The sequence below is a fragment of the Lactuca saligna genome, chromosome 3 (assembly GCF_052625555.1).
Source record: "Lactuca saligna cultivar CGN05327 chromosome 3, ASM5262555v1, whole genome shotgun sequence".
In the NCBI taxonomy this organism is placed as follows: Eukaryota; Viridiplantae; Streptophyta; class Magnoliopsida; order Asterales; family Asteraceae; genus Lactuca; species Lactuca saligna.
In genome coordinates this window covers 64,235,293-64,248,143 of record NC_136419.1, presented here as the reverse complement: position 1 = coordinate 64,248,143, position 12,851 = coordinate 64,235,293, and positions in this window count along the sequence as shown.

The window sequence follows — 12,851 nt, the reverse complement described above, 5'->3', positions numbered from 1 at the left end:
AACTCGGCGAGTAGGATGAAGGACTTGAATGTCAGTTTACAAGAAGAACTCGTCAAGTCATAGCCTAACTCGACGAGTAGAAACAGGGACTCAGGACAATCGTCTGGATAGGAACTCGGCGAGTTGGAGAGCCAACTCGGCGAGTCGGGTCAACTAAAAGTTGACTCTGACTTTGACTTAGGGCTAGACCTGGGGTAAAATGGTCATTTTACCCAAAGGATAGTTAGCAGTGTTTGATTGAGTATGTTGTGGGAATTGCAGCCGGAGGATTTCCGGAGCAGCAGCAGCAGCCGTCAGTCAGTTCCTGATCAGTTCAGCAGCTACTTTGAGGTGAGTTACCTTCCAGTAGCGGTGGGTCTAGGGCCACAATGTCGGCCCACCAGTAGGAGATGTATGATAGATGATTGTCTTTGTGATATCATCTAGGTTTGCTACTACCTGATATGTTATATGCTAGCATGATAAGTTGTATGTGATAGTAGTAGAGTTCGGTTGTTAGGACCGAAGGGTTGTCAGACACCCCAGAAATGTCTGACAGTATGTGATGATATGTTTGTATGCTGGCCCGTTATGTTATGCGATAGAGGTAGTAGGAGGGGACCAGTCCCCGAGGACCGGTTGTTAGGACCGATGGGTAGTCAACACCCCAGAATGGCTTGACATGGGTAGTCAGCACCGCATAATGGCTTGACACGGGTAGGTCGGCACCCTAGAATGGCCGTACCGGGTAGTCAGGCACCCCAAAATAGCCTGACAGTATGTATGTTATGTGTTTGTATGGTATGTGGTACAATGGGGGAACTCACTAAGCTTTGTGCTTACGTTTTACAGTTTTGGTTTCAGGTACCTCTTCTTCGAAGGGGAAGGAGCTGGCGCGGTAGTGACACATCATGCATACACTCTGGTTTCCGCATTTACGAGATTCACTGGGATATGTACTCTGGTATTTAGATGGGTTGTATGGTTTGGCTTTTAGACATGGTTTACGTTGTGTTATGGTTTGATCAAACAATGTTTTTAATTGTTAATGTTTTCTAAAGTAATGTTTTCAAAACGAAATTTTCGGACGTGAAAATTGGGTCGTTACAAGTTGGTATCAGAGCCCTGGTTTGAGGGATTCAGACTCACCTTCGGGGTTGTCTGAACTCAAATCGAGGGATTAAAAGATTTAAAAAAAAGAGAAAATGTTTTCTAAATGGAGAAAAGAGCTAAAGAAAGAACAAAGTGTGTGTGATGTGCACGACCGGCCGAGCTTAAGTAAGTATTCCCCAAAGTACCCATACAAGTTTATGTTATGTTTATCAGCTTTTGTAGAACAGAATGCTAGAATAGGACTAAGGGTCTAGGAGTGATGCCTTATGTGCCTACTTTATGTGTTCCACCTATATGAGAATTGCATGCTAGCATAAAGTAGACAACAGTAGGGTAGCCTGTTAGGTGCCTGATAGTATGAGTTAGCACAGTGTGCTAGTTCAGTTTCTCCCTATGAGAGCGGAATTGCTTGAGGTTGTTTCCCTTGTCTGAATGTTGCTTGCTTCATGCTACGTGGGACTCCGAATAATGGGAATTAGCCATTAGGAGAATACGTCACATCACATGTGATCAGAGTTGAATAATCTTAGAGTACCAGATTTGATCCTACTGTGCAGCTCTTGTTTGAGACCAACCATTGTAGGGATGAGTCGGGTACTTGAAGGATTATCTGACTCTCGTCGCATGTGATGGTATTCGGGTGATGGCTAATTGGCATTACAAGGAGGCCTGCAGCAGCTGAGGACTAGATCGAGTAGAGTCGGAGATTTCCCTAGGGCGAGCCTGGGATGAGTATAGTAGTAACCAGCCTTAGTGTAAGGGACCTGGTGGAGTCGAGGCAGTCCTTGAAGAAGGTACGAATAGATGTGGAAGGTAGTATGGGCCCGTACTACTGAAAGCATAGGATCCGTACCCGAACCAAGGAAGGCCAAGACAAGACCAGGGAACTTGTAAGTAGCTGTGATCCCTCAGGAAGTATCAGCATATCTAATGATTGTTGTGATGTATTGCAGAATGGTGGTACTTCGATCGTGGCCGGTGGATGGCGGTTCTGGAGAGGGGTCAGGTTCGGGATCAGGTTCCGAGCCGGTAGATGAGGGGCTACGCGAGTTCATTGCGTCAGAGATCACCCGAGGCATTCTTGAGTTGACCCTCATTCTTTTTGGGTCGATCAAGGAAGGGATTATGGAGTTGATGGAGGATCGCCTGCGGGCATTCAAGAGTGATTTGGCATCTAGCCAGTCGGGATCTCGCATACTGTCCTTCAAGGACTTCAGGGGTAGTGGTGCGCCGGACTTCCATGGGGTGAAAGACCCTATTGCTGCCAGGCGATGGATTGCAGACATCGAGTCTGCACAGTTGACTAGCTTCTGCCCCGAGGGGTCGAAGGTGAGATATGCAGCGGGGTGTTTACGGGACCGAGCCCGGGATTGGTGGGAGTCAGTGGGTGACTCGTTGGGAGCCTCAGCTATCGAGGCTATGACCTGGTCGGACTTTGTGACCAGGTTCAGGGCAGAGTTTGCACCGGCTGTCGAGCTTCAGCAGCTGGCCAGGGAGTTTCTGGATATGAGACAGACGATGGAGACTGTGGCGGAGATCACCGCCAAGTTCCGGGAGAGGGCTTTGTTGGCGCCCCAGTATGCTGGTGACGAGGATATGAGGAGGACTCGTTATCATGATATGCTTCGAGCTAACATCCGGAAGCATGTTAGCTTTTCGGCTTGCCCTACCATGGACTCTATGATTGCCAGGGTGAGGGAGAGGGAGATAGATTTGGAGCACATCCAGAAACGGAAATTAGAGGAGGGACAGGTAGGAGGGGCTTCGGGGAAGAAGCCCAAGGGATCATATGGTAGGCCAAAAGGCTAGTCAGGACCGAGCTGCTGCAGTAAGTGCGGCAGGCCGCACGAGGGGGCGTGCAGGATGGGATCATCAGGCTGCTACAAGTGCGGCAAGTCTGGGTACATCAGTAGGGATTGCACTGCTCTGGCAGTAGTTATTCAGACATCAGAGTTGTTGTGTTTCCACTGCAACCAGAGGTGCCACAAGAAGGCCAATTGCCCCCAGTTGACAGTTTCAGCGTCGGTGAAGGCACCAGCTCCAGTGACCTTGTGGATCACGGATGGCCGGCAGGGGAAGGTAAAGGCTCCAGTGGTGAGGAGTCGAGCATTCCAGTTGACTACCGAGGAGGCACGCGCCGCACCTGATGTGGTGATGGGTATGATTCTTTCCCTCTATCTTTTGTTTTATGATGTTATGATATTGATATGTGCTCCGTGTGTATATGTATGCATTAGGATCGTTCCATGTGAACGACATCCCAGTTCAGGTATTGTTCGACTCGGGTGCATCCCGATCGTTCGTTTCTCTTGCGCTTAGCAAGAGGTTTCATGAGACTTCAGGCGAGTTAGATTGTCCTTTAGAGGTAGAGATTGCTGATGATCGATCGGTGTGAGCATCGATGGTGTTTCGAGATTGCATTCTGCGTTTGTTTGAGAAGCGTTACCTGGCAGACTTGGTTCCCATTCCATTGCGTGGGAACAAGGTGATTATCGGCATGGATTGGTTGAGCCCTAATGGGGCGGTGATAGACTGCGCGCAGCAGCTAGTGCGGGTCAGGACCCCAAGCGGGGGAGAGTTAGTGATTCATAGCGAAAGGCCGCAGTGTGGACCCACTGTATGTTCAACAGTGAGGGCTAGGTGCTATCTTCAGTAGGGATGCGCAGGATATGTCGCGTATGTGACGGATACCCGGGAGGCGGGTAAGGCGACAGTGAGCGAGGTTCCGGTGGTTCGAGATTTTGCAGATGTTTTCCCGGAGGAGCTACCTGGGATACCTCCGGAGCGACAGGTGGAGTTCAGGATTGACCTTATCCCTGATGCGGCTCCGATAGCCAAAGCACCGTATCGGTTGGCTCCTCCCGAGATGCAGGAGTTGTCTATGCAGCTGCAGGAGCTGCTAAACAAGGGATTCATTCGTCTGAGCAGTACGCCTTGGGGAGCCCCGATTCTATTTGTGAAGAAGAAGGATGGGTCGCATCGGATGTGTATAGATTACCGGGAGTTGAACAAGGTAACGGTGAAGAACCGTTACCCACTCCCGAGGACTGACGATCTCTTTGACCAGCTTCAGGGAGCATCTTGGTTCTCCAAGATTGACTTGTGTTCGGGTTATCATCAGATGAGGGTCAGGGAGGAGGATACGCAGAAGACCGCGTTTCGGACGCGCTATGGCCACTATGAGTTTGTGGTGATGCCGTTTGGGCTCACCAACGCTCCTACCGCATTCATGGACCTTATGAACCGCGTTTGCAGACCGATGCTGGATCGGTCTGTGGTAGTCTTTATCGATGACATCTTGGTTTATTCCAAGACTCAGGAGGAGCATGAGGAACATATGAGAGAGGTGTTGGAGAGCCTGAGGAGAGAGATCTTGTATGCCAAGTTCTCCAAGTGTGAGTTCTGGCTGCGCGAGGTGCAATTTCTTGGGCACCTCGTCAACCAGAACGGGATTCTGGTCGATCCGGCCAAGGTCGAGGCCGTGATGAGATGGGAGGTTCCGAAGTCTCCATCTGAGATTCGGAGTTTCCTGGGATTAGCGGGCTACTATCGGAGATTTATCCAGGATTTCTCCAAGATAGCCGTACCCCCGACGCGTCTGACGAAGAAAGCCGTGGTCCTTCGGTGGGGACCCGAGCAGCAGGCTGCATTTGAGACACTGAGACAGAGATTGTGCGAGGCGCCGATCTTAGCCCTGCCGGAGGGCGTAGAGGATTTTGTGGTTTACTGTGATGCATCCATTTCAGGGTTGGGCGTAGTTCTGATGCAGAGGGGGCATGTCATTGCCTACGCTTCGAGGCAGCTCAAGCCTCACGAGGCGAACTAACCGACGCACGATTTGGACTTGGGGGCTGTGGTTTTTGCCCTCAAGAGTTGGCGACATTACCTCTACGAGGTTCGATGTACCATCTACACGGACCACAAGAGTCTGAAGTACCTCATGGATCAGCCGAATCTGAACATGAGGCAGCGTCGGTGGTTGGATGTGGTGAAGGATTATGATTGCGAGATCCTCTACCACCCGGGGAAGGCCAACGTGGTGGCCGATGCGCTCAGCCGCAAGGCGGCACCAATCAGGGACGTATGCATGAGGATGACCGTAGTGACTCCCCTATTGGAGCAAATTCGGAAGGCTCAACAGGAGGCTATCAAGGAGGAGCATCGGAAGAGTGAACGCGTGGTGGGTCAGGTGTCCTCCTTTGATTATGATAGACGAGGACTATTGACACTACACCTTAGGGTGTGGGTGCCGTATCATGGAGGCGTGCGCCAGATTTTGATGGAGGAGGCGCACAAGTCCCGATTCTATATTCATCCCGGGACGACGAAGATGTATAGGGATCTTCGTCTGGATTATTGGTGGCCCTGCATGAAGCGGGATGTGGCATGGTACGTTGAGCGGTGTTTGACTTGCAGGAACATCAAGGCCGAACATCAGAGACCGCATGGTAAGATGCAGCCGTTGGATATTCCACTGTGGAAATGGGAAAATATCACGATGGATTTTATTACGAAGCTTCCCAGGACCGCGCGTGGAGTGGATTCGATTTGGGTCATCGTGGATCGATTGACCAAGAGTGCTCACTTTATTCCGATTCAGGAGAGCATATCGGCCGAGAAATTGGCCGACATTTATATCAGGGAGATCGTGGCGCGGCATGGGGTGCCGGTATCGGTGATCTCGGACAGGGATGTGCGTTTTACTTCCAGATTTTGGAAGAGATTTCATGACGAGTTGGGCACTCGTTTACATTTTAACACCGCCTTTCACCCGCAGACTAATGGCCAGAGCGAGCGGACCATCCAAACTTTGGAGGATATGTTGCGGGCATGCGTGCTAGACTTCGGTGGTAGCTGGGATACCTATCTTCCCCTGGCCGAGTTCTCATACAACAACAACTATCACGCGAGTATTGACCGTCCTCCTTTTGAGCTGTTGTACGGACGAAGGTGTAGGACCCCGATATGCTGGGGTGAAGTTGGCCAGAGAGTCATGGGGAGTACCGAAGTGGTGCTCAAGACGACCGAGAGGATCCAGCAGGTCCGGAGCAGGCTTCAGACCGCTCAGAGTCGGCAGAAAAGTTACACCGACAAGCATCGATCCGACTTCGAGTTCCAAGTCGGGGATATGGTTCTTCTGAAGGTGTCGCCTTGGAAAGGCGTCATTCGATTCAGGAAGCGGGGCAAGTTGGGCCCGAGATTCATCGGACCGTTCAGGGTTGTAGCCCGGGTGGGCAAGGTGGCGTATAGGGTTGTCAGACACCCCAGAAATGTCTGATAGTATGTGATGATATGTTTGTATGCTGGCCCATTATGTTATGCGATAGAGATAGTAGGAGGGGTCCAGTCCCCGAGGACCGGTTGTTAGGACCGATGGGTAGTCAGCACCCCAGAATGGCTTGACATGGGTAGTCAGCACCCCAGAATGGCTTGACACGGGTAGGTTGGCACCATAGAATGGCCGTACCGGGTAGTCAGGCACCCCAAAATAGCCTGGCAGTATGTATGTTATGTGTTTGTATGGTATGTGGTACGATGGGGGAACTCACTAAGCTTTGTGCTTACGTTTTACAGTTTTGGTTTCAGGTACCTCTTCTTCGAAGGGGAAGGAGCTGGCGCGGTAGCGGCACATCATGCACACACTCTGGTTTCCGCATTTACGAGATTCACTGGGATTTGTACTCTGATATTTTGATGGGTTATATGGTTTGGCTTTTAGACATGGTTTATGTTGTGTTATAGTTTGATCAAACAACGTTTTTAATTGTTCATGTTTTATAAAGTAATGTTTTCAAAACGAAATTTTCGGACGTGAAAATTGGGTCGTTACAAAGCACATGTTGGCCGTGTCTCGAATGAATATAGTTGGCCAGGCTATATTGATCCTAGTCACGACTACATAACTGCCCAGGTTTAACCGCAACGCACAACACCCATTTACTTCTGTTTTGTTTTACTTGTAGTTACGGATCACGACGGTTCAGTATACTTGTAGTTTGAAGATGCTTTTAATTCAGAGCACTTTGGCCCTTTAGTGTTTATAGTTTTATACCATGTAAGGTTTGGTATACTTCATTCACTATAAACAAGGGCTCTGATACCAATCTGTCACACCCTGAAAACCGAAAGCGGAAACATTTTCGGGGCGGACTCCACGTTGAATATCAAATCCAATGCACATAGTAAGTAAAGTAAACAACCATTACATTACATATATAAGTTTACATTTGTTTCAAAAGTAAAGTTATACAAGTGATATACATATGCATCATATTAACAAAAGTAAAGACGAGGTCTTCAGTACGCTCCGTCTTCTCCAAAAAGGATTGCTGGGTACCTGTCTATCGCTGACCTGAGAATACAAGCGGTTTGAAAATCAGCATAAAGCTGGTGAGTTCATAAGATGTTTGTTTTCTGAAAAGGTACCACTTTCCTTTAGTTTTCCAAAAAGGTTTGTTATCCATGAAAATCCCATATTTTCTTATGTTAAACAGTTTAGTTATCCTTCATTACAGTTCAATTACGCGTTATATGTTAACCCTAGGAAAATCCCATATTTTCCAAAATGCAAGATTGATTGAATAACACAGAGTATAGTTTAATACACAAAACTATATATTAAGAATCATGGGATTACTATCCCGAATTAGATATAAAATACTTTAATATACACGAACTGTAGATAGAAAGTAGTTTGAAAACCTTGGGACTAATATCCCGAACTAGATACAAGATAGTTTGATATACTTGAAAATATAGACTGAAAACCATGGGACTACTATCCCGGACTATATACAAAATAGTTTGATAAAACCATGGGATTACTATCCCGAAATAGATATAAGATAGTTTGATAAAATCATGGGATCACTATCCCGAACTAGATATAGATTCTAACCATAGGAATAACATCCTGAAATAGATATGAACCCTATAGACTAAAAACCATGGGATTACCATCCCGAACTAGATATAAGATCTAAAGATAGAAGATTGATATAAAATCAAATCCAAAACCAAGTCGTGAATAAAATTATATTAATACGTGTTGTGAGTCGGGTAACCATGCTGATACGACAACGAGACCTCCTTGATGCTTGTCAGACGTTCGACGATATCCAGAATTTGTCACCCCAGGCGTACCCGCCTAACTGTAGCTAGCAGTTAAGGTGTGGGATTGTCAGTCCCGAATAGATCTATTCACAAATTCCTCGCTCTCCCTCCAGGAGACTCTGGTTACACTTCCGGGGAGGATTTACTGATCATCCATAAAGGGTAGTGACTAACTCACAAACTAATACTAAACTATTCACAGGGTTCTCATACAATATCAAACATACAAAAGATTATGAAACATAATACAGTGAATATAGATACATACAATGAAACTATCTGGAAATATATTCAAATGATACGGAGATAAACTGAATCAGACATAGTTTATCTAATAACTTTATATACATATTAGTACATGATAAAACGAACACTAAAGAACCCCAAATTATTCCCATAATAATTTGATTAGTTTGGTTATTTTCTTAACTAAAATCCATTTAGTTGTAGTTGATAAATCATCCCTTATGCTCAGCATAATACATAAGGGGCTAAAGTGTTTATAAGTTTACCAGATATTATTTGAAACATATCAATGTTATAAATTCAGAAACAGTTATAGTTTGCTTGTATTCCCCCCCCCCCCCTGAAAACATTGAAAAACACGGAAAAAGCGTAGGGGTATGAACTCACCGGACGAGAAACGTGACGATTTCGGATGTTAAACGTTAGTTCGGGACTTGCAAATGCACGAGATTCCTATGTATAATGAAAAGATACACATTTGTATCTATTTAGGACTTAGATTATTTAATTGTTAGGGACAAACACTTTTAGTCACGGAAACACCCCATTACAAGTGTTTGGAGGGACCCGAGTGGCGTTTAAGGACTTGAATGACCGGGAAATGGAGTTTACTCTTCAAGAGTAAACTCATACAAGAGTTTTTGGCCTATAACACCCATTCCCCATGAGTTTACGGCTGAAAACTCATGGTGGGGTGGTTTATGGTGCAAATTGGCTTAAAACACTTAGGGGAAAATTTCTAGGGTTTGATTTAAGGCTTGGAATTGATTAAATTCATTAAATAAGACCACTTAAGGGAGTTTACGGCCTTAGCATGGAGCTTACGATCGTAAACTCCTATCCACCCTTGAATAAGTGTTTTAATGCTTCCAAATCAATCACATGTGATTCCTAAAATTTCTCCAAGGCCTTACATGAATTTTTAAGGGACTTTTGATGTGTTTTTGGAGTTTACGGCCCATGAGACGCCCCCTCATGGCCGTAAACTCCCTTAATGGGTGATTTATTATGTTTAAAGGACCAATACTTGTTTGTAAACACTTCTAGAATTTATCCCAAGGCTTTAGGTGTGTTAAAGTGGCATTTTAACACATTTAGAGGAGTTTACTCTCCAGGAACAATGAGTTTACGGCCCAAGCATGTTCTTGGGAAGTAAACTCAAGTTTACTCCTCTAAATTTATGTTCAAGGTGTTCCAAGGCCAATTCCATAATTCTACAAGTCATATCTAGGCCTTGTTGGGGGTGTTTAGGGACAAACTAACACCAAAAATTAAGTTTACTCCCTAAGAATAGGTGTTTACGGTCCATGCATGTGCTTGGGACATAAACTCATGTTCATGCCCTAAATCATGAGTTTAAGGTATTATAATTCCATGCATGCAAGTCCTTTAGGCATATCTAGGCTCCAAATGAAGTTTGAAAGGGTTTTAAGGCCAAAAACCCCACCTTTTATGTTTTTACGGCCTAAGGAGGTCCTAGGGCTGTGAACACATGTTCATGGTTCCAAACCCCCATAATTTTCATGAATTTTAATGCCAAAAAGGTTAAACTAAAAGCTAGGATAGATACCTTACAGATTTGGAGCTTGATTTGGATGATTTGGCTTGATTTCGATTTCTAGAGAGAGAAAGTTAGAGAGAGAGAGAGAGAGAGTAGAGAGAGTGTGGAAAATCTTCAAATGAGGCTCTCTCTCAACTTTATATATGCTCCAAGTTTAGGACACGGAGGAATTCTACCCGATACTGACGCTATACGATGCTTTTGGCCGCACCCGATAAAGTTGCCGTAATTACGATTTAGATGAAACTAAATATTTTCTAAATGAAATTAGAAAATATTGTAATGAATTAAAATATATCCCAACACTTATGAGATTTAAATGGAAGTCGCAATTGATTAAATTAATCCAAAGTTAACGAAAAAATTTGGGACGACACGGTTTTACTAACGGAACCGGTTTAAAGCGACGAAATAAATTACGGGGTGTTACACCTAAAACCCTGAGATGTGATTTATATTTTTGTGATATCTGAGCCCTAAATCCATAATAAATTATTAGAGTATTAGCCTAAAGAGTTCAATGTTATAAATTCTGGAAAAATTGGGGTTAAAGTGTAACTTCCATACTAGTTATGAATAGACTTTTGGATTCTTGGGGCTGAATGGTATTTTTTGGCTTGTGTTGAAAGGAATTTTGGAATCAAGGGGCTATAGTGTAAAATATGGACTCAAGTTGAAAAGAACTGAGAAGGAGGGGACGGAAGTGTCAAATGGAATGAAGTTTGAAGGTGGAGGCGGTTCTAAAACCCATCACACCCCCTTCCCTTGTATCTCATCTAAACTCGAACCCTAACATACTTTCCCAGCCGCCGCCGCCATCATCCTCGTCGCTATCTTGCACCACCAAGAAAACACCGTTGCACTGCTTTTGTTAAAGACGAAGCCATCGTTGGACACCGTGACCGTCGTTGTTGTTGTTCTGGTTAGTGGTCAAACACCTATTCTTCACCATTTCTTTCTGCTGCTGCATCGCCACCGCTAGTGCCACCTTGCCATTTCGTCATCCCTTCGGGCCGCCGTCCTCCTCTAACGGTGAGGTTGCTGCTACGACTATGGGTGTTTCCACTCGTGTGTGTGTGGGTTTCAATATGTGTTGGCATGTGTTGTTGGCCGAAAAACAAGAGGACCACCATGGCAACTAACCATAGTGGCTACTGCCGTTCTGTTTCCTTGCTGCCATCTTATGCCGCCACCAGCCACCGTGAGAGGTGGATGTGTGTGTGATATCATGGGAATGTGTGTGTTGTAGTGGTGTGATGTTGCATGGATGTCTATTGGTCGGAAGTTGAAGAAAACCCACCACCACCACCAGTGTGAGGTAGTAGTTGCCACCATTCTACCACCACCAGTCGCCACTTTGGGTGGTTGTGTGCGTGTTTAGGTGTTGGATTAACATTCCGTATAAACAAAGAGACTTTGGATGGTGTTTGGACTAAAAATTTATGACTCCCACCTTGGACCGCCGCCGGCTACCATTGCCTAAGGTGGGATTGGGTGGTGCATGACCTTTTAAACATTAAATTACCTAACAGTTAACTTTAGCCCGAGTAGCATGGGTTTGGGTTGGAACACCCTAATTAGGGTTTAGAAAACCCTAGTTTGGAGTTGGTCGGGATCCGCGTTAAAGATGTTAATTAAACTTAAAAAAAACTAATTAATAATTCCCCTACAATTAACTTAATGTAATATTGGACTTAATGGATTAAGTCCTTAAGGGGTTAAGTGTGGAACATTAACCCTAGTTATAGTTTTATGTGAAAAACCTTAGAATCGGGGTGCTCTATTTTAGACAATGATCGGATGCATATTTGGGCTGTTGATTAGATTATTATTATACCTGAGAATGACTAAGTCAAACCTTAATCAATCCTACCCTTAGGTGATTAAGTCCTTAATGGTTTTAGGGCTCTTACTTAACCCTAATCATCATTTTATGTGAAACACTAATCGTTATTTCATGTGGGCTAGTTATTATTGCAAGTGACTATAACCTGTGATCAGGTATTGACTCATGTATCTTCATGTAGGTGATTGGAAGTGAGTTGAAGTTGGTAGAGTTCTTCATTGCTACAGTGGTTACCTATGCACATATCGATGTGAGTTTCACCACACTATACCCGTGGGTCAAAGGCACCAATGTCGGTGATATATGTAAATTGTACTAGTTTTAATCCTATAGCTACTAACTTAAACACAAAGACAAAAACACAAAAGGCAATGTACCTATCGATTAGCAGTTTACTTCAGGAAAGTAGGGTATCGGACACAAGGAATGGTAAAAAATTAAAATAAATACTAATATTATCTAAGCAAAACAAATATAAAAGTGGGGGGGGGGGGGTGTTCTCTAGTTTTGAAAGACTAGAAACTTAAGTAATAACTAACACTTTAACAAAAGACAATTAACAACTAATGAAAAAGAAAAAGATAACTAGATTCAATAAGATAAAAGAGACTTCTGTAGATTTGATTTACTCATTCCTATGGTTGATTTCGTGACAAGTGCAATAGATTAATATATCAATGGTTAACGATTTCTGATATGATTAGGTTCATGTTCACTATTACTAATCCTTTAGCAAACAAGTTAATTCAAACAATGATCAAGTGATTAAACTAAGAAGTTTCCTAGTGTTCAGTTTGAATCAAGTAAGACTTATAATATTAGTTAACTAAATTGGTCATTCATTTAACTCGTATGTGGTTGGTCATTACACATGCTCAAACATTAACTTACTTAATACTAGGCATATAATTGTGTATTCACAAAACTATAAGATTCAAGCAACTAAGAAGATGTTCATACAACTCAATATACTTGGTTATAAACAAAAAATAA